The following is a 23747-nucleotide window of genomic DNA, read 5'->3' as shown; positions in this document are numbered from 1 at the left end:
GGACCAAGTAAAGTCGGGCAAATGTTCATCAGAGACGCTCTTCTTTTTTCCATTATCAGCCGAGGATGCCCATGTGTTAAGCACGCCCCAGTCCCGCCTTCGCTACACTTCCGACATGCCCCTGGGAACTTTGGTCATCCCGTGACGGAAAGCAGTTGAGGGCGCCCAAAATTGGCTTTCGATTATGCCGATTTGGGCGACCCTGGGAGAAGGACGCCCATCTCCCGATTTGTGTCGAAAGATGGGCGCCCTTCTCTTTTGAAAATGAGCCCAATAGTGATGTTTGGCAGGACTGTATGTAGGGTTCTTAAGCATTTATAAATAGTAAATGCAGGTGTTTATTTTTCATCTAATCAGGTATTCTTTGTGGGTACAAAAGTATCAATGTTTATTGGTATGTTCATGCCATAGGTACTATTGCTGAGTATCTTTTTTTGGTGGATTCAAATATGTTCCTTCTGTCACTCAGGAGTTGGCAGTACAGAAGCGGCACTAAACAATTGAAGACAAGAGGTATGAGAGAAAAACAGGGGAAGTGGTGTTTTCTGGTGCTTGTCCAATAAACACCCATTAAAACTTTTTTTTGCAAGTAGGGTGTGTTATGAGTGTTCGTTATTTAAAACCTATAATCAGAAGCCCTAACTATATGGCACTTCACATAAGAGTTGCTTTCACAGCTCCTTTACCTTTGAGCTTGCATATATACAGTCTCACATACTGACTCAGAAGGTTGGCAAGACACCTCCCAACTTGGTACCATGGGCAGTTGCCCTTCTTGCCCACCCTTTATGGCAAGCCCTGTATGATGTTCCACTCACGATCCATTACACCACCTAACTGACCACATTGATGTAAAAAAGCACATGACACTAATCAGGACAGTTCCCTTGCAATTCCTAACAGGTATAATACAAGAATAGGCATCAAATGTGAGGTTAAACATTAAATAACAGAATATCCTTGACTTTCATTTAGGATTGTTTTTTTTTTTTCATTTCAAGCCCCTGGACCTTGACAACCCTGGACTCCAATATAAATGATTTATATCTTGGCATAGACTGTGAGAAGAGCCTTGTGCAATAGAGTCCCACAGCCAGGCAGAAAGTGAGTGACATCTTTCTCTTCCCTTCCAAGGAAACCAGAATGTAAATAAGAGAAGCTGCAGCATCAGTCATGGAACCTCTGAACCATCATAGAACTTCTAATTAGAAAGAAAGCAATGGTTTGGTTGCATGGTTTCCCTGGCCATGCCCCCCCCCCCCCCTTTGACTATAATGTCATCAGAAATAAGGTCGGTGCCTCCGTGATGTTATGGTTCTGTGGAAGTCTCCTACAGTTTAAACAGGTGCAAGCACTGTGGGAGTTTTGCACAGCTGAGAGAAAAAGGCTCAGGAAATTTCTTGAAGCAGCTAAATAGAGAAAAAACTTTATTGTGCAGAAATGCTTCCATTTTCAACTATTTTTCATGACCAGGCCCATCAGCCTTGGGAGATGACCCCAGTCTTGATGATGGCCATGTTGGTAAGAGCCTATACATTTATTGCTAATATTTTAAACCTGCTTTTATTTTCTTTCTTTTGAGAGAAGTTCAATATTATTCAGTTCGTTTCCAGAAGTGAATACCAAAATCAGTTTCAGTCTCCTAACAATGTTAGAAATAGTTGTTCTCCCTATTATGTTAGCTTGGTTCCAGTCTTGTGTCTGATTTTTCTCTTTTGTTTAGTTCAAGATGGCGAGGAGTTGAATAAAATGTACCTATAATAGGGTTACAATGTATAGCTAACAAGATGCCAATATCAATTTCTGTGGCATTTTTGAAAGAACGTCCAAGTCAGACTTGGGACATTCTGCTCATAATGTCCCAAAAATAGTCCACCTCACAGCCATTTTCAAACAGGAGAAACATGGGAGGTTCCTGTTCAAAAATACATAGAACTTCCAAAATGAACAGTCATTTTCCAATATAAAACATCCAAATTATGAATGTCAAAAAACAGAGACAAGGATGTCTGACTGGCAGTCTTTGTATGGCCACACAGACATCCCTGCAGAGATCTAGGTGTCAATGTAGACAATATACTGAAATCTTCTACCCAGTGTGAGGCGGCGGCCAAAAAAGCAAACATGATGCTAGGAATTATTAGGAAAGGGATGGTAAATAAGAACAAAAATTATATAATGCCTCTGTATCGCTCCATGGTGCAACCTCACCTTGAGTATTGCGTTCAGTTCTGGTTGCTGTATCTCAAAAAAGATATAGCGGAATTAGAAAAGGTTCAAAGAAGAGCGGCCAAAATGATAAAGGAGATAGAATTCCTCTTATATGAGGAAAGGCTAAAGACGTTAGGGCTCTTTAGCTTGGAAAAGAGATGGCTGAGGGGGGATATGATTGAGGTCTACAAAATCCTGAGTGGTGTAGAATGGGTAAAAAATTAATTGACATAAACAATTCTTTTGATGAAGCCTGGGGTCCTTCAGCTGGGAGCAATTTTCTTTCTTAGGTTTCCATGTAAATGTGTGGTGAAATACCAATCGTTTAAATATGTCTTTTTTGATCCAGCTCAGTTAACTGCATTCTTAGCGTCTAGGCAAAGTAATGAGGCTTAAAAGTGTCATCTTTCCTGTTATATAGATTAATATAATACCGAACAGTGTATCCTGCACACCCCTCAAACCAATACCTTTAAATGTGTTGTTTGAACATAATTCCATTTTTCTTAACATCTTGAATCATATATTGTGGACTTGAGTGAGGATTTATATTTTGTTTCTTTATTCTTTTAATTTCCTTAAAAGTATAATGGAAAATGTATCGCTTTTCAAACAAGTTATGCTTGATTATAATTGTAAAATTGCTATAAATAAAAAAAAATTAATCGATTTTTCACTGTTTCAAAAGTACAAAGACGAGGGAACACTCAATGCAATTATATAGAAATACTTTTAAAACAAATAGGAGTTGTGACAGAACAGTGTTTTTTAAGCCTGTAAAACTGCCTTGTTTCATGAAGTATTTTTCTTCTATTGGCCAGCAGGTGCTGCATGTTTTACGTTAAAGTTGTTATAGAAAACTAAATGCTCCCTCTTTAGTTTCACTCACAAGCAGATGATCAAAAGCCCCGCGCTGTTCCATACAGCGTTCTAAAAATAACGCTGGAACAGCTCAGGGCGTTATTGGACCTTTGATCAGAGATAATGACATGCAAATTTAAGCAAGCAATTCTCTCTGATCATGGGGTAGAAGTGCAGGAGGATTAGGGTTGCCATATTTTGTCCCCTCAAAACGAGGACACATGCCCCGCCCCGTCACACCCCACCCCACCCCACCCCACCCCCCTTCACGCCCTTGCTCTGTCCCCTGTCACATTTTCCCCTCCCCGTCACACACCCTGTCACCCACCCTCCCCGTCACCCCCCTCCCCTTACCTTACTACTGCCCTGGTGGTCTAGTGACCTCGTCGGGGCAGGAAAGAGCCCCCTCTTTCCTGCCCGGAGCGCTGCCCTACATGCATCCTTCCTGTTGCTGATCTCGGTGCCGATTCAAAATGGCCACCGAGAGGTAAAGTCTCGCAAGGCCACTTCAACTCTCGGCAGCCATTTTGAATCGGCGCCAAGATCAGCAACAGGAAGGATGCATGCAGGGCAGCACTCCTGGCAGGAAACAGAGGGCTCCTTCCTGCCCCGAAGGCGGAAGAGGTCACTAGACCACCAAGGCAGTAGTAAGTAAGGGGAGGGGAGGCTAGCAATCTGCCTGTTTGTCTGGATTTCTGGACAAACGGGCAGATTGGCAAAACCCGCCCAGTTGCCCGGACATGTCCTCAAAAAGAGGACCTGTCCAGGTAAATCTGGACATATGGTAACCCTAAGGAGGATTGTGCCTGAGCCAGCAGGGTGACGTACTGTAGTACAGTATGAGAACAGTGGCCAGAAATGAAAGGTATAATAACATAGTGACCAGGGCAGGTCTTAAGCAGGGGCAACTGGTGTGACCGCACAGGGCCTCATGCTCACAGGGGCCCCGTGGTGCGCTGCTGGTTGTGTCTGTTGCATTGTGATCGCCGATGTTCTGCGTCCATTCCCAGGCCTCTCCCGCCAGTGCCGGCGACACACAATTTCTGCGTCTTGACTGTGCTGCGCATGCGGCATAAGAAGTTCTGCCAGCACGGCACCATGCACGCCAGCCAGGTTTGGCAGCGCACCATGCCGCTGCTGGCTGTATCACCACCTGAATCCCTATGACTTCCCCCACTCCCACCGACCACCGTGGTGGTATGTGTGTATCTGCAGACTTCTGCGCTGCTGCGGCTCCCTGCTGGCTGCGCTGCTGCGCATATACAGGCTCTTCTGTGCTGCCGATGATGATTTATGGCATGGCAAGCACTGTCTGCTGTGTGGCCCGCCCACCCCCTGATGTAACTTCCTTCCTCACCTCAACCTCAAGGGCGGGCAGCAGCAGAGAGTTCTAGCCTAAGCTTGTGGCATGTGGGAGTATTAATCACTCAGCCAGTCGCGATTAGAAGACAGAAGAATTAAGAAAGAGGAGTAAGTATTACACTTAAATCTCCTCCCTCCCAGTCCCGTCCTATCTTATCTAATTTATCTAGGAATCTTCACGATATTGACCCTTCATCTCTATCCTCCCATGTTTCAAACCTCCTCTCTACTGTGGCACCATCCACGTCTGTCAACGAGGCTGTTTCTTCTTACAACAATACTCTATCCTCTGCCTTAGACACTCTTGCACCTTTGATGACCCGCCCTGTAAGGCGTACAAAACCCCAACCTTGGCTGACTTCTAATATCCGCTACCTACGTTCCTGTACCCGCTCCGCCGAACGCCTCTGGCGGAAATCTCAGACCCTTGCTGATTTCTTACACTTTAAGTTCATACTGACCTCCTTCCAATCTGTTCTTTTACGTGCCAAACAGGATTATTATATCCAACTGACCAACTCTCTTGGCTCTAATCCTCAACTTCTCTTCACCACATTGAACTCTCTCCTCAAGGTGCCCCCTCCCCCAACTCCCCCTTCATTATCTCCTCAGACCCTTGCTGAATTCTTTCACAACAAGGTTCAAAAGATAAACCTTGCTTTCTCTACCTCACCACCTCTCCCTCCACTAGTCCGTTCCCCTCTCTCTCCTTCCCCTCATTCCCTTTCCTCCTTTCCTGAAGTTACTATAGAGGAAACTACACTTCTCCTTTCTTCCTCAAAATGTACCACCTGTTCTTCTGCTCCCATTCCCACCCACCTTCTTAATGCCATCTCTCCTGCTCTTATTCCTTTTATCTGTCACATTCTCAACCTCTCACTTTCCACTGCGACTGTCCCTGCTGCCTTTAAACATGCTGTGGTCACACCTCTCCTTAAGAAGCCTTCACTCGACCCTACTTGTCCCTCTAATTACCGACCCATCTCCCTCCTTCCTTTTCTCTCCAAATTACTTGAGCATGCTGTTCACTGCCGCTGCCTTGAGTTTCTCTCCTCACATGCTATTCTTGACCCACTACAATCTGGTTTTCGCCCTCTCCACTCAACCGAAACTGCGCTTACTAAAGTCTCCAATGACCTATTACTGGCTAAATCCAGAGGTCAATATTCCATCCTCATTCATCTTGATCTTTCTGCTGCTTTTGACACTGTCGATCACAGCATACTTCTCGATACCCTGTCCTTACTTGGATTCCAGGGCTCTGTCCTTTCCTCTCTTCCTACCTCTCCCTCCGCACCTTTAGTGTTCATTCTGGTGGATCCTCTTCTACTTCTATCCCTCTGCCTGTCAGCTGTAATAGGTTGCTGGGCGTTGCTCAGCCTCTAGGGCTATCCGCCCTTCTCAGCAGCCTTTAGCATACAAGTCTTGTTCAATAAAGAAACAAACAAAAAAACACATCAGGATCAAATACAAACTTTTCCCTTTTATTGTTCTCTCATTCAGCTTGGGAGAACTCAGCCCAGGCTTCAGCCGCTGGTTCCCCTTTTCGGTTTCCTGGGGCGGGGCGGCTCCAAAAGAAAGAAACTCTAATTCAGTCCCACCCGGGCTTGTTATAACCCAGGCACCATACAGCCTGGGTTAAAAAAAAAAACACCCAAAAACAAAACAGCTCAGGACACCTTGGTTTTTATAAATCCACAGTTCAGGTAACCAAGCTCTCAAAAACAGCACTATACTTGGCTCTTTAAATCCACAGTTCAGGTAGCCAAGCTCTCTCAGAATGGCAATATAACTTGGCTTTTTTTAATCCACAGTTCAGGTAGCCAAGCGCTCAAAACAGCACTATACCTTGGCTTTTCAAGTCCACAGTTCATCTGGCTTTGCGCGGGCTCAAAGCCTGGGGTCCCACCCGCTTGGTCAGACTTTTACTTACTCTTCTGACCTCCTCCCGCTTGACCCCTTTCCTTCTCTGGCCTGCTTAGCCAGGGACTGTCTTACTTCTGTGGCTTTCTCTGGGCCAGAGCTGATACATCCATGGGCTCCTCCAGGGTTTGCTCGGGTACTGTCAGCTCCATGGGCCAAGGCCCAAACTCCTCTTTCTCCTTCTCAGGAGCCCAGTCCATACTCTCCTCGCCCCACCCTCTTCCCAGCTGCTCCTCATTTTCCTCATTAACCCTTTCGGGCTTTTTCTCTTCTTTTTCCCACCTGTTCCACCTCTCTTTCCCCCAGGTTGGAGAATTAGTATTACTCCTTCTCCTGCAGCCCCCTTCTGGTGACTCTTGTGAATGCACCCTGGTTTGTCTCTCCTTTTCCCAAGGTGGCTGCTGGGATTTGTAGTTCTTGCCCCTAAGTTGTCTCTTGGGGAAAAGCGGCCGGTAAGGGAGAATCTCCTCTGTGGCTTTTTGGGGGTTGTAGGATCTGGTTCCCTGTGTTTCTCCCAGGTCCCTATGGTTTTCCACATTCCCTTTACACAGCGTACCTCAGGGTTCTGTTCTTGGTCCCCTCCTCTTTTCTATCTACACTTCTTCCCTTGGTTCATTAATCTCATCCCATGGCTTTTCCTACCATCTCTATGCTGATGACTCCCAAATCTACCTTTCTACCCCTGATATCTCACCTTGCATCCAAACCAAAGTTTCAGCGTGCTTGTCTGACATTGCTGTCTGGATGTCTCAACGCCACCTGAAATTAAATATGACCAAAACCGAGCTTCTCATTTTCCCCCCCAAACCCACCTCCCCGCTCCCCCCCGTTTTCTATTTCTGTTGATGGCTCTCTCATTCTCCCTGTCTCCTCAGCTCGAAACCTTGGGGTCATCTTTGACTCTTCTCTCTCCTTCTCTGCTCATATCCAGCAGATTGCTAAGACCTGTAGTTTCTTTCTTTACAGCATCCGTAAAATCCGCCCCTTTCTTTCCGAGCACTCTACCAAAACCCTCATCCACACCCTTGTCACCTCTCGTTTAGACTACTGCAATCTGCTTCTTGCTGGCCTCCCACTTAGTCACCTCTCCCCTCTCCAGTCGGTTCAAAACTCTGCTGCCCGTCTCGTCTTCCGCCAGGGTCGCTTTACTCATACTACCCCTCTCCTCAAGACCCTTCACTGGCTCCCTATCCGTTTTCGCATCCTGTTCAAACTTCTTCTACTAACCTATAAATGTACTCACTCTGCTGCTCCCCAGTATCTCTCCACACTCGTCCTTCCCTACACCCCTTCCCGTGCACTCCACTCCATGGATAAATCCTTCTTATCTGTTCCCTTCTCCACTACTGCCAACTCCAGACTTCGCGCCTTCTGTCTCGCTGCACCCTACGCCTGAAATAAACTTCCTGAGCCCCTACGTCTTGCCCCATCCTTGGCCACCTTTAAATCTAGATTGAAAGCCCACCTCTTTAATGTTGCTTTTGACTCGTAACCACTTGTAACCACTCGCCTCCACCTACCCTCCTCTCTTCCTTCCCGTTCACATTAATTGATTTGATTTGCTTACTTTATTTATTTTTTGTCTATTAGATTGTAAGCTCTTTGAGCAGGGACTGTCTTTCTTCTATGTTTGTGCAGCGCTGCATACGCCTTGTAGCGCTATAGAAATGCTAAATAGTAGTAGTAGTAGTGTACTGGGTTGGGTGGGCCGGGGGGGGGGAGGGGAAAGGAAGAACAAAGTACACACATTATAATAATTGAAGTCTGAGGGGGGTCTTTTTTTCATTGCTTAATATTAGGTTTTCTGTGACAGCATTGTGCCTATTTCAATCAGTTTTTCTGTACGTTTTGCTTCATTTGTCTTTATTTGAAATTTCATAAATAACAATTTTTTAAAAATGTAATAATCTCGTCAATGGGGGCAGGGCTAGGGTGGGGTGGAGCTTGGTGGGGTGGGGCTAGGATGGGGCCCCACCAAATTGGTCTGCACAGGGCCCCGCACTTGCTAAGACCAGCCCTGATAGTTACAGAAGAAGACGAGAACATTGATCGTAAAAAGCATCTGGCACAGCACAGGTAGCAGGTATCAGTTCTGTTGTACCCTCAGAGTCAGAGTGAAGGAGAGCTCAAAGACACAGGCCCTAAAAGCCTGCTTGAATTTTGAAAAGGAATCTCTGCACAGGTGTAAAGGAAGAGAGTTCCACAGATAGAGGAGAAGGCAAAGTGACAAGAGACATCAAGGTGAAGACAAGACAGAGGGAGGAACCAGAGAAGTGAGGCTTGAGAGGAGAGGAGAATATGGGAAAGGACACAGAGATGATCAAACTGGCAAGATAAGGGGCAAAGTCCTGATCGATGAACTAAAGCTAGTGTCTTAAATTTCAAATGGGCAGAAACTGAGAGCCACAGATGGCTTGTGTGGTCCAGGAGGACTGGAAATCACATATTTGTGATCCTCTTTGGAAAAACATGACTAAAGTCACTTTAGTCATCTTTTTCCCAGAAGCAGTCACATTTCCCCCATTTTTAAAAGTTTATTTTATTCAACTGTAAGAAGATAACACTACAAACAGTCATTGCATTGAATATATAACATTATTTGTAAACCCTCCTGTATACATCACCCTAGAAACCCCTATTCACTCCCTAATGCTTTTACCAGGTAACATCCATAACCAACACCCACCCCCAACCCTGACTCAACCTACCAAATCCAATTTCAGAAGATTATCAAATAGGACATAAATAGGGCCTGTGTTCTTATAGCCCTCTTCAAAAATCCAAAAAAATGCCATACGCACCTCCCCCAACTCCAGAGCTCCCCCTTCCCCCCACTCCAAAGTTCAAACCCATCAACTCCCCAGTACCTATACATTTCCCCCATTTTAAGAACTTGTGCATACACCATACTTTGCTGATTCCCCCTCCTAGCAACCCTTCTTCACACCCTGTAGGAGTTTACAAATCTATAGGAAAGAAATGCAAATAGAAAGCAGACAGCTGGTGCTACTCAGAAGTTTCAAACCTGTAAAATTCATCCCCGTTTGGTGTCTGGTACACTGTGTCTAAAAGATACGCATCAGTCTGTTTAATTTAAGATAAAATATTTTGAAGGGTTTTATGATTCATTTTTACATCAGAACATTTTGCTCTGTTCTTCAGTTTGTCACAATTACTTTCAGTTGCACTTTTCCAAAGCATGATCCTCTGTAAGCCCCAGGACGACACGACCTGCAAGCCATCAGCACTACCCATGAGAATTTACATCTTGCCCTTTTCTAAGGTAAAATGGTATTTATATAGCTGCCAACTTACTCAGGGCCAGTAGAGACATGTAACGTGAGTCCTGGTGTTTGCATCACAATGTAGTTGTCAGAAATCCAGGACTGGACTAAAATGTCTCTAATGGAACTGGTAAGCTGGCAGCTATGTAACTTAACCCCCCCCCCCTTTATAAAGCTGTGCTAGTGGCTGCCACGCGGCAATGCCAACACAGCCCATTGAATGGGCTGTGTTGGCATTGCCATGTGGCTTTGTAAAAGGGGGGGGGGGGCTTAATTTATTTTAACTTTTCTTTATTGAAAAGTTTCCATATATCCAAGCAAAAAAAAAATTGTACAGAAAATTGGCCAAGCATACAAGAAATATCTTATTATATAATTGTAATACAAGGAAATAATACAAATACTTGGTAACAAAAAAAAAAGTCCTCAATATAGGAGAGAGTAATAGATAATTGAACAAGGAAATTAGATAATATTAAAAAAAAAAAGGAAATAAACCCTAGAGGCTTAATTATAAGTGTAATCTAATTTTTCTGTTTTCTTTTTTATAAACTCACTAGTAAAAAAGGCCCGTTTCTGACACAAATGAAACGGGCGCTAGCAAGGTTTTCCTCAGAGTGTGTATATTTGAGAGAGTGTGTGTGAGAGTGTCTGTGTGAGAGAGAGTGAATGTACGAGTGTGTGTGTGTGATAGAGAGAGAGTGAGTGTGGGTGCGAGTGTGTCTGTGAGTGTGTGTGTGAGAATGAGAGTGTGTGCAAGTGCGTATGTGAGCCACAGTGAGTGTGAGTGTGTTTCACACAGATACAGTGTGTGTGAGACAAATAGAGTGTGAGAGTATGTGTGCGATACACAGACTCTCTGTGAGACCGAGAGTGTATGAGATCGAGAGGGTGTTCGAGTGACTGTGTGACACATAGAGTGTGAATGTGATACAGTGTGAGACATAGAGTGTGTGAGAGTGAGAGAAAGACACTGACTGTGAGACAGAGTGTGTGTGAGAGAGAGAGTGTGTGTGTGTGACAGATACCTCCCCCCTTTGGTCTCAGGACCCCCTCCCCCTCCCCCCCCTCTCAGGTCTCTGGAACCCCTCCCCTCTGGTCTCAGGACCCACCCCTGGGGGGGTACTGCTGAACTGGGAGGGGGTGGAGCTGCTGAGAGGGGGGGCAGGGTTTAATTTACTTCATCTACCTATGGCTTTTCATCTTTTTCTCACCCTTGTTCTCCCCATGCCCCTTCCTCTTATTCTCCAGTCTTTCTCTACTCCCCTTTTCCATCCAGCAGCTCTCCTCTCTCTCCCCATCCTTCCGGTGTGTCCCCTCTTTCTCTCCCCATCCTTCCAATGACTCCCCTCTTTCTTTCTGCATCCTTCCATCCAGTGTCTCCTCTTTCTCCTTACCCTTCCATCCAGCGTCTTCCCTCTTTCTTTCCCCATCCTTCCACCCATCTACCCTCTCTCCTGATCCTTCCATCTAATGTCTCTCTCCCCCTCCTTCTATCCAGTGTCTCTCTATCTCTCTACCCTTTTCTGTTCAGTGTCCCTTCTCTCTCCACATCCTTCCAGTCTCTCCCCTTTCTCTCTCCACATCTATTCATCCATCTCCCCCTTTCTCTTCCCATCCTTCCGTCTGTTTTCCCTCTTTCTCTCCCCATCCTTCCATCTGTCTACCCCGTCCCGATTCTTCCATCCAGTGTCTCTCTCTCTATCCCCTTCTTTCCATCCAGGCCCGCCCACCCAACATAGACCTGCCAAGTCTCCCGCGAAACACGCGGCGCCAGCTCCCATTTCCGGCCACTGCTGCTTCTCCTGTTGAGCAGCAGCGGCTGCTACAAAAACAAAAAGAGCTCATTAAACCACCAGAAATGTTTTTACAAAGCAAGTGCGGCACCGCAGGCAGCCATCAGGCGATTGGCTGTTGGCTCTGCAGCCGCTCCTGTCGCCTCTCACGTCGCTGCGCTCCTCCGGGGTCTGCTCCAGGGGCAGTGATGTGAAAGGCGAGAGGAGCGGCAGCAGAGCCGACAGCCAGTGCCTGATGGCTGCCTGCGGTGCCGTGCTTGCTTTTTAAAAACATTTTTGGTGGTTTAATTAGCTCTTTTTGTTTTTGTAGCGGCTGCTGCTGCTCAACAGGAGAAGCAGCAGTGGCCGGAAATAGGAGCTGGCGCCGCGTGTTTCACGGGACACTTGGCAGGTCTGGGTGGGCGAACCTGGAGGGAAAGTGGCTGGGCGGACAGAGGGGGGGAACAGCGGCGACCTGGGGGGGTGGAGGGGGAGCAGTGGCTGCGGTGACCTCGGGGGGAGGGGTGGAGGGGGGGGAGTGGTGGCGACCTGGGAGGGTGGGGTGGAGGGGTGAGTGGTGGCGGCGGTGATCTCGGGTGGGGGTGTGGAGGCGAGATTGGCAGGGGCGGGGCCCCTGGGGGTGGCCTTGCCCCGGGCCTAGTCTCTCGGCGGCCCTGGGTGGAGATGTTGGTACGTGTGGCGGAAGGGCTGAAGCTGCTCCTGCAACATTCCAATGTCTCTCACTGCGTTTGTGACGTCAGAAGATGGTTACGATCCCAGTGATACACATTCAAACGTTAAAGGAGCAAATTATTATATTAGATAGAAGTCCTGAGAAGCTTAGGTGGTCTGAAAAGGATTCTGTTGTAACACACAATTGTTTACTCATTTGGACACATTAGGATTAATAGAGGTTACATCTTTTTCAGTAGTAGTTCAAGGTGAATTATGTTCAGGTACAGTAGGAAATTCCCTGTCACCAGAGGTCTCACAGGGGGTCCTTTTACTAAGCTGCGATAAAAAGGGCCCTGTGCTAGCGGCGGGGGCCATTTTTGCCACACACTGTGGCCCTTTTTACTGAAGCGAGTAAAAATGCCTGAAAATAGCCATGGCCATGCGAGGGGGAGCACTTACCGCCACCCATTGAGGTGACAGTAAGGGCTTCCACGTTAAACTGGCCAGTAGACCCCTCCCATCCCCCTCACAATAGGTCCTGGTGGTCCAATGAACCACCGACCCCCTGAGAAAAATTTAGAAAATGCCCTAGTGATCCATTATGGACCCCTGGCCAGGACCCCCTGCCCCCCAAAGTCAACCCAGGCCCCTTCATACCTCTGTAGGAGGCAGGGATGCCTACTTGCTCCTGCTCTGGTGCATCCCAGGATGCACTGGGTAGGGTACTGCCAAATTTAGGACAGCACTCAGAGCAGGAGAAAGTAGGATTTCATCTCTCCTGCAGAGGAATGAAGGGGTCTGGGGGTTGGACCACCACTAGGCCACCAGGGTTGACTTCTGGAGTGGGAGCCTGGGCTGGGGTCCCACTGGACCACCAGAGCTTTCTTAAAGTTTTTTTGGGAGGGGTTGTGGGTCCATTGGATCACCAGGGCCTTTTGTGAGGGGGATAGGAGGGATCTACCGGACCACCATATTTGGTGTGTGTGTGTGTGGGGGGGGGGGGGTCGAGCTAATGCTCGGTGAGGGCACAGCACGGCATGGCAGCATTGTTGGCGAAGCCCTTCGGGACAGGGTGGTCCCTTGAAATGCTGCCCAAGACCTGGGGTTATTTTTTCCAGCGCTAAACACACTTGACAGCTTTTTATTTTTAAAAGAATTCATGCAAGTTATTACATGATCACATATAAATGCATTTAAATGCAGTCTGTGCTAATGGTTTCAACACCAATCCTGAAATCATTAGAGTATTCAGGAGCACACTAACGCCGGTGCTAATCACCTGTTGCGCTGGCGTTACGTTTTGAGCATCAGCCTGCTTGAGCTACTACCACTGAAAAAGGTGCAAGCTAAATCCAAAATCCTCTTCCCTCTTTTATAGATGTGTAGTTCTAAGATATTTGAGAGGCAACATCGAGATTTATTTGGCTTGATCCCAATGACCTGGGAATGTCTAGCAATCCTGTTAGAAGGGTGTGTAGTGTTTTCACACGATATTCCCTGAGAAAGCATTTTAGCCTAGTTGAGTACTGAGCTGTAGAGGGCTCTAAAATCTCCCCATAGCACCTAGTAATGCATGAGACCTGAATCCTGATGGCATCTGTGCGACTGCTCTGGCAAGAAAAGGAAAGGAATGGAGAACAAAACTGAGAATATTATAATGCTTTTGTTCGTTCCATGGTGCATTGTACAATTTGGGCACTGCATCTCAAAAGAGATAGAGAGGAAATATAAAAGGTACAGAGAAGGGCCATCAAAATGCTAAAGGGGATGGGATGATCTACCTATGAGGACAGGCTAAAGATGCTATGGAGCCAGCTTGGAGAAGAGGTGGCTGAGGGGAGATATGATAGGGGTCTGTAAAATACTGAGTGGAGAGGAATGCGTCAGGGCTACTGAGAGACAAAACCAGGACTGGGACAAAAAATGTGCCTCCCTGCCTGCCCACTGCTACCACTCCCTCTCAGCCTGCCCGCTGCCGCCCCACCTCACATGCCCACTGCCACCACCCACCTGTCTGCTCACTGCCGCTGCATCTCTGCCACCGGCGCCACCCCCTCACCAGGTTCAATATTTCTCTTGTCTTTCCCTCCTCCCCTCAGCAGTTCCTACAGGCTGCCAGCAGCATAAAAAATAGAAGCAACTTACCTCTGGCTGGCCTCCAAAGTGTTGCCTCTGCTGTGTGTCCCACCTGTGCAGACACAGAAAGTTGTGTCAGAGGAGGCGGGACAAAGCAGAGGGAACACTTCCAAGGCCAGCTGGAGGCAGGTTGCTTTCTTTTTTGATTTTGCCAGTAGCCTGCAGGAACACTGCTGAGGGGAGGAGGGAAACATGAGGGGAGGAGGGAAACATGAGAGAGATACTGAACCAAGCAAGACTCAGGAGACACCCTCTGAAAGACCTAAGGAGGCAATTTCTAAGCTCTCAACATCCAGGCCGTGAGAGCCAGAGACTGGAGGTTGGGATGTAGAAGCGACCCCTTGTTCTGGGTGATGAGGGTCGGAAAACACTCCAATCTCCACGGTTCTTCGAAGGACAACTCCAGAAGAAGAGGGAACCAAATCTGATGGGGCCAAGAGGGCGCAATCAGAATCATGGTTCCGCGGTCTTGCTTGAGTTTCAGCAAAGTCTTCCCTACTAGAGGTATGGGAGGATACGCATACAGAAGGCCTGTTCCCCAATGTAGGAGAAAGGCATATGATGCTAGTCTGTCATGGACCTGAAGCCTGGAACAGAACTGAGGGACCTTGTGATTGATCTGAGTGGCAAAAAGATCCACTGAGGGGGTGCCCCGCGCTCGGAAGATCTTGCGGGCTACTCCCATGTTCAGTGACCACTCGTGAGGGTGCATTATCCTACTCAGTCTGTCGGTCAGACTGTTGTTTATGCCTGCCAGATAAGTGGCTTGCAGAAACGTGCCGTGACGGTGCACCCAAAGCCACATCTGGACGGCTTCCTGACACGGAGGGTGAGATCCGGTGCCCCCTGCTTTTTGGTGTAATACATAGCAACCTGATTGTCTGTCTGAATTAAAATGATTTGGTTGGACAGCCGATCTCTGAAAGCCTTTAGAGTGTTCCAGATCGCTCGCAGTTCCAGGAGGTTGATCTGAAGACCTTTTTCCTGAAAGGACCAAGATCCTTGAGTGTGAAGCCCATCTACAATTTAAATTTAAAAATTTTAAAAGGCATGGGATAAGCATGTGGGATCGCTTTGGAACAGGAAGAATTAAGGGTTACAGAGGATGGGCAGACTGGATGCAGGGCCGTGCCAACACGGTAAGCGAGGTAAGCACGGCAGGAGGGTGCCGTCCTCTGGGGGGGGGCGCCCTGCCGCACCATGCTTACCTTGCCCTCCCGCACCATGCTTACCTCGCCCTCCCGTTCCCATGTCCCAACTGCCCGCCCTCTTCTCCCCCCAACAAGATCCCTTTTAAATTTACCTCCGTCTGGCAGCAAAGGCGCAGCGTCAGTGAAGGAGGCAGCGCTCCCGATGTCTCTACTAGTCTTCCCTTCACTCAGTGTTCCGCCTTCTTCTGACGTCAAGGAGCCGCTGCAGCAGATGGTACAGAAGGCGCAAGCACCCCCGACACTGAAGAAGACTGACGTAGCAGTCCCTCCAGAAGTTCTGAAAACAAGGCCCAGATGTGCTCGTCGAGAGCCGCCATCAGAGAAGGCTGCGGGGTCAGTGGAACAGGCGGTGTCAGAATCTGTGGAGGCTCAGAAGCAGGCATCAGGCTGCTAGGAGACCGATGCATCGGCACCTCCTGTATCGAGGGGGAGCGATCCTCTCAGCGCTGACGCTTCTCGGGTGCCAATTCTCTCGACGTCCCGGAGCACCCGGTACCGTGCATCGAAGGAGAGCGATGACGGTGCTTCTTCGCCTTTGCTCGACACCAGTCATTGAGACTCCTCGGTACCGATGAGGATGTGGAATCCTCACACCTCCTCGGGGCCGGGTCCGACGAAGGTCGGTCCTGGGGGGCCTGCATAACAGGAGGCCTCGAGGCAGGTGGAGACCCACTCGACACCTCACTGCTCCCAGAGCAAGTTGGTCTCTCAGCAGCCATTACCTCTGCTCTCGACATCGATGCTCCTGTCGATGTTGACGCCTCCGACCTCGGTACCGATGTTGATGTCGAAGGACCAGACCGAGCCCCAAAAAGCTTTTCTCGTTGGGCTTCTCGAGACGCTTGGGTCCGTTTCTTCATACAAAGACACAGACCACAAGCAGCTGGGCTATGGTTGGGCCCAAGGCACTGGACACACCAGACGTGGGTATCGGTACCTGATATGGTCTGGTTGCACCGAGTACAATGTTTGAAGCCGCTGGGTGTCTTCGATGACATGGAAGGAAAAACGGCCTCGGTGGAATCAAAAGACACGATTGTGCCTATTAAAAGAAAAAAGGGCACAAAAAAAAAAGGGAGAACCCGACCGCATGACCTAAAGCCGGCTGCATCGAAAAACAAAGGAAACTTTAAAAGGGGGCTAAACTAAGAATTTAGCTACGCGGAGTTTTTTTTTTAAAGAAAAAAATGACGAAAAATAAAGAAAAAGAAACAAGTCGTCAGACTCCTTTCCTGGGCCTTATGAGGTGCACAGAAAAAAACTGTCATCTCGTTCGCGGACAAGAAAAAAACTGAGGAAGCACGCTGACGCGACGGGCGGGAAGTTGTTCATGCATGTGTGGTGCGCGCAGTGCGCGTTCCAGAAGGGTCTGGCAAAACTTTTTATTTTTGCTGGTGAAAAATTTGCCGTTTCCTGGGCCGACGGGGATGTCGATCCACATGTGAGAACAAGCAGCCTGCTTGTCCTCGGAGAAAAATGTGTTCACATCAATGCGGGCTCTAAAGAGGACTCCTGAAACAGGCCTTACAGCCAAAACACAGCCTGTGTCAAAGTTGAGCCAAGGTTGTATTGATGCGAATGGGAAAAGACAAGTGAGGTAGAAGATCTGCGATGCAAGCACAGCAAAACAAACAGCAGACTAACAAACGTAGAAAACTGTAGCAAGGACTTTCATTCTACCAAATACACTGATGCCTGATGTGACCACGTTTTGACAAAGGCTGCGTCAGAGGCAAAACTAGAGAGGCAAGGTCAGAAAGCACAGTTCTATCTAGAATAACAGTCTAAGGGCCCTGTTTACTAAGCCGTGCTATAGGCGCGCTAGTGTTTTTAGGGCATGCTAAAAATTAGCGTGTACTAATGCTAAAGTCACCCAAAGGAATATATGGGTGTCTCTAGCATTTAGCATGCGCTAATTTTAGCACATGCTAAAAACGCACCTTAGTAAACAGGGCCCTAGGTGAATTAACCTTGCAGAAAGTCCTCAAGGGTTTCTCCAGCTGGACCCTACCTCTCTAGTTTTACCTTTAACGCACCTTTGGCAAAATGTAGCCACGTCAGGTATAAGTGTATTTGGTAGAATTAAAGTCCTTGCTACAGTTTTCTACGTTTGTTTTGCTATATTGATACAAATATATTTTTATGTAAGCCCATCTGGTTCTCTTGTCTTTCTGTCATCCCCGCTGTTGTTTGTTCCTGTGATTGTTTTGCAGAGGGTTGGTTCTTAAAACAGAGATTTCCGTTCCAGTTTTGCATATATCTATAGAGAGAGAGAGAGAGATTTATCTGGTTAAGTTGTGTAATTTATTGTTCCCTCTAAGACGCTCAGAGTTGTGTTAAGAAGTGTGTTGACAATAGTGCCAAATTCAGAGAATACTTACTTGTTCATTCCTGATTTATCTTGACTATGCTGCAACCTATAGAAAGAAGATACATTGTTCTGTCATTATTTTTAGCAATGTCTAAGTATAGAAGGGAAGTTGTCTTTGGTTATGATTGCTGATTGGCAGTTCCTTAACATGCTTAAAATTATTCTTTATTAACTGCTACTCAAGATGTTTAAATTCTCTGAAAGTGGCTGGGCGTAAGCAGCTCTGTGGGTGCTCAGGTGTTTCCTGTGTCTCTTTCATATGTTGGAGACCACAGTATTGCTCTCAGATCTCTGCCTTTAATAAGGCAATTTGGAACAATATTTTTCTACTTGTGGTCACCTGGTGATATTTATGAGGTTAGGAATTATTAGGAAAGGAATGGAAAACAAAAATGAGGATGTTATAATGCCTTTGTATCGCTCCATGGTGCAACCACACCTCGAATACTGTGTGCAATTCTGGTCACCGCATCTCAAAAAAGATATAGCGGAATTAGAAAAGGTACAGAGAAGGCCGATGAAAATGATAAAAGGGATGGGACGACTTCCCTATGAGGAAAGGCTAAAGCAGCTAGGGCTCTTCAGCTTGGAGAAAAGACGGCTGAGGGGAGATATGATAGAGGTCTATTAAATACTGAGTGGAGCGGAATGGGTAGATGTGAATTACTTGTTTATTCTTTCCAAAAATACTAGGACTAGGGACACACACAATGACGCTACTAAATAGTAAATTTAAAACAAACCAGAGAAAATATTTCTTCACTCAACGTGTGATTAAACTCTGGAATTCTTTGCCAGAGAATGTAGTAAAAGCAGTTAGCTTAACTGGGTTTTAAAAAGGTTTGGATAGCTTCCTAAATGAAAAGTCCATAAGCTATTATTAACTTGGGGAAAATCCACTGCTTATTTCTAGGATAAACAGCATAAAATGTATTGTACTGTTTTGGGATCTTGCCAGGTACTTGCAACCTGGATTGGCCACTGTTGGAAACAGGATACTGGGCTTGATGGACCTTCAGTCTGTCCCAGTATAGCAATGCTTATGTTCTTATGAGGTTGATATTCAAAACAATTCAGCCAGCCAGAAACAGTTCCTGGCAACTAAATCATTTGTTCAGGGCTATCCGCTGATATTCAGCGACACTTAACCAGTTAGTGCCACTAAATTGCAAAGGTCTCAAGTACAAAACCTCTTATGCATCCAACTTCTCCTTCATAGGCAGCCAACTATGGAATGCCCTACCCAGATCTATTCACTCAATTAACAATTATCTACCCTTCCGGAAATCGCTGAAAACCGATCTGTTCAATCAAGCATACCCAAATGAGCTAACCTAATCTTATGAACCCTTTACCCAACACCTAATCACTCGACAACGACTATGACTTAGACCACATCTTCCATCAACTCCCCCTATGCTATCCCTCAAACTTTTCCCTCCTCTTGCCACTCCGATCCCCTTATCCCTTGCTCATTTCAACCTTCCCCCTCCTGCCTCTCCTACCCCCTTCTTACTTGCCCATCCCACCTACCTGCATATCTCCATCATTATTCTGTTATACCACAGCTTGTACTCTCTCTGCAATACCTTGTAACCCCTATTACTATGTAAGCCGCACTGAACCTGCCTTGAGTGGGAAAGCGCGGGGTACAAATGTAACAAATAAATAAATAAATGTTGCCACAGACCGCTAAACTCAAAGCTGGCTATTTTGTGGGTGGTCTGGGGCGGAGTTCGCACTTATGCGGTTAACTGCCGATATCCAGCGGTTAACTGCGTAAGTTTAATGTCAAATTGGACCACATAAAATTCAGTCCTGTCTTTATGTGGTGTCACTTATGTGGTTAAGTGCTGAATATTGCACTTAACCAAATAAGAGATAACCAGCCACATGAACCTGCTGCTCACACATGGCCTGGAATTGAATATCTGGGAATAATGCTGGTGGTGGCTAAAAAAAATGCTCATTGATGCTAGCTGAACATTGACCCCTGTGTTTATTTCTTATATAATGCCTCCAAGAGTGTATGTTCAGTACAGTAGGAATTTTTCTGTCCCTGGAGGGCTCACAAGCTGAGTTTGTACCTGAGATAATGGAGGGTTAAGGGGCCCTTTTACTAAGCCACATAAGTGTCTACGCACACCCAACGCATGCCAAAATGGAGTTACTGCCTGGCTACCGTGTGGCTCTTGCGGTAATTTCATTTTTGGTGTGTATCCAATATGCGCATCCGAAAAATTATTTTTGGACGCGCGAGTATCAGACACGCGCCAAATGGCATTTGATGCGCATATGTCATTACTGCTCAGTTACCGTATGGGTCTTTACTGCTAGGTCAATGGCTGGTGGTAAGGTCGCAGACCCAAAATGACCGCACGGTAATTTTCGGCAAAAATTTTTAAAAGGCCTTTTATACAGGCACGCTGAAAAATGGATCGGCACGTGCCCAGAACCCACGCCTACAGTACCACAAGCCATTTTTCAGCGCACTTTAGTAAAAGGACCCCTAAGTGACTTGGCCAAGGTCACAAGGAGCTGAGGTAAGATTTCAACCTGGCTCCCCTGGTTCTCAGCCCACTGTTCTAACCATTAGGCTACTCTTCCACTTCCCTGGTAGACTCCATTATTCTCAGCCTACCTGCAGTTTGCAAAACTGCATTCTCAAAGCCACATACGCTGTTGTCTTCTGACCACACAGAGTCTTCTTTCAGCCTGTATGGCAAAAGTGATGCATCAGTGCCCAGCAGGGTAGCTCAGGAAGAAAGTTAAGGCAGGAACGCTCCATGGAAGAGGGTACATGCACATTGGTACACAGACACGCACCATGTCAGTTTCCTATAGACATCCCTTAGATTCTCCTTGGAGTTTCCTGAGTTATTGCCTTGTCATCTACCTTTATCGGCTTTGGTTGGTGGAGCCCAGGGCCCCACCAGCCATGGCAGCGCATTGTATTAAAAAGTTAAACTTCCTACACAGGCCACAGCTGTGGGCAGGAAAAGCATGACTCGGTCAGGCCAGAAAACTGAGCTCCACAAGCTGCATCCGGCCCAAGGGCTCTAGCTTGGGAACCTCTGCATAGTATTCAGATTTATTATTTTGGCTACCATGAGAGGGGAAGACAGGGGAATACCCACTAACTTCCATGAAGTAATTCACACAGACACCTGCAAGATGCAAATCTTTCATCTAAAAAACACCCACCTGCATCCTCTGGCCAGTCACAAACAAACACAACAAAATCTACACCCTCTTCCTTCGTCCTGACTGTCATATTGAGGTCTTGCAAATTCATGGACCATCATGACCATCTATTTCTGCTGCCACAATAAAAGATTTCACAGCCACAAACCATACAGTAGGCACACAAAGATGCACAAACCTCAGTGACAAATTTGATCTGTGGTGCTTTGCCGATTTTAGTATCTCCTCAGATGTGGGCAGACACCTGGCATCAAGAAACCTTTCTTTTTTAGCAGTGAAGATGAGAAGATAACAGACTAAAGCTTTCTGATTAACTAGAAGCTGCAATGAGCAGGCAGCATGAAGTTATTGCTTTCCCTGGCTACAATCAAGGATGGCGTTGAAATATTATAGACTCTCTCTTTATCTGCATATCCCTCTACCCACCCCTCCCTCCAGAGCAGCAGCTGCTGCACCCAGCCAAAGCACCGACACAGAAAGCAGAAGTCATTGAAAGCCAAGTAAGAACTAATCTGGAAGCCATTAAGGGCAGTAGAATAGAGAGTAGAGTAATGCAGGGTTTTCATTTATTCATGTACTCCAAGAGTGAGATGTTTAGGGAGCGGAAGGCAGAGACCATTAAGGAGAAGAAAAAGGGTGTACTCACCTTCTGAACCTTTTCACGCAGAACCTTTTTTCCCAAGATATTTTATTGATTTTCATAAGATATAATAACAATATAACAAATTATACAGAAAATTATGCAGAGGAAGGAGCATCATAAGGTAATGTTAACATAAGTATCAAGCTAGTATTGCCTAGCTCTGTAATGTGTATATATAGTCTTTGAGAGGAGTCCATATTGAATTCTTCTTGGTGAGAGTTCCCATAATTTGTGCAGAGGTTGACTCATACTTATGGTATAACAAGACTGATTGCCACCAAAAATGTTCATTTAGATAGGTCGAATTTTTCCAGTTTGCTAGAATCATATGCTGACCAATAGTAATTAGTATGTCAAATAGTATGCTATGTTTGTCTGGTAAACATATATCTGATGAACATGACTTAAATATTATTAAAGATACATTGAGCTGTAATTTGAGTTTAAATATAGCACATATGATTCCCCAAAATGCTTGCCAAAAAGGTTTAACTTTCTCACAATCATAAATCATGTGAACTAGTGTACCAATATGAGTCATACAATTCCAGCATAAGCTTGATTCTAATAATTTTGCATTATGCATTTTCCGTGGGGTCCAAACAGCTCTATGATATGAGAAAAACACTGATTGTATTACATTTGCTGAAGAGAGTGCTCTAATTAGAGATGACCAAAGTTTAGATTTCGATGACTCAGGAATTTGATGATTAGCATCTTTTCCCCATATCTCTTGTAGTGTATGATTATCTTTATAATGAAATGCTAGAAGTTTCTTATACATAGTTGAGGTCATGTGACCATTATTCATTAGTTGTTCAGCATACTGAAATATAGATGGTTCTTGAGAAGAAACAGCTATCAATATACCTGTTTTTTTTAACACAATGAGATAGTTGCAACCAATGAAAGTATTGTGTGGTAGGGAGATTAAATTGTGTTTGAAGATCCTGGAAGGATAATAAGCTATTCTGGTCTTGGTGACATAAATGTTTAAGAGTCCAGATACCACAGTTCGCCCAGATGTTCCAAAAAAAAAAAAAAAGATAATCTTATTAATTAGGAATTTGGGATTATTCTATACAGTTATTAGTGTTGAGGAAGTAATGGGTATATCTAAATGTTTATCTAGATTTTGTAGACAGATTTTGGTATTGTTGATTATTAGATTATCTACTTTATTGGGGGCAGTGGGCATACATGTAATCAAATGCAAATGTATTGGAAAGAACATAGATTGTTCTAATTGAAGCCATAAGGGAGTATATTCTCTTTCAGAGGAAAACCAGTGACAGCCTTGTTGGGTGATAAATGCTTTATGGTATAGTAAAAAATCTGGAAAGAGTACTCCAAATTTTTGGAATTCCAAAGAAAGGTGGTCAGAAGCCGATCTATTTGCTTGTAGAATGAGAGTTGGAATAGGATTGGGTTCATACTTAGAATAAAATTTATTTTGGGTGAGACCATCATCTTGATGGTTTCTATCCTTCCCCACCATGATATATGTAGGGGGTGCCAGCGTAATAAAAGATCCTTGAGGAATTTGATTATTTTTTCACTGTTATATTTAATAGTATCCTGTATTGTATAATGTAAGTCAATACCCAGATATCTCAGTCCTTTAGAGGACCACTGTAGATTATACGACTGTATTACATTAGGTACTACATGTATGTTAAGTGGTAGAACCTCTGTTTTAGATTGATTGATTTTATATCCGGAAAAGATCGAAAAGGATTGAATGAGAGAGAAAAGTGGAGGGAGAGATGTCGTCGGGTTGGAGATGTACAGTAATATATCGTCTGCATAAGCAGAGACTTTAAATTGTGTTTTTTTGATAAGTAATTCCTGTTATCTCAATGTGAGAATTAATAGCAAGTAGAAGTGGTTCTAACACTAAATTGAATAAATATGGAGATAGAGGACAACCTTGTCGTGTGCCTCTCTGTAAGGAGATAGTATCTGATAAATGATTATTGGCAATTATTTTTGCAGTGGGATAAGTGTATAGAACTTTGATTTTATTTATGAAGTCTGATGAAGCACCAAACCATTCTAAACCTAGAAAAAGATAATGGCACTCTACTCTGT

The sequence above is a fragment of the Microcaecilia unicolor genome, chromosome 8 (assembly GCF_901765095.1).
Source record: "Microcaecilia unicolor chromosome 8, aMicUni1.1, whole genome shotgun sequence".
Lineage (NCBI taxonomy): Eukaryota > Metazoa > Chordata > Amphibia > Gymnophiona > Siphonopidae > Microcaecilia > Microcaecilia unicolor.
This window is presented reverse-complemented; position numbering follows the sequence as displayed.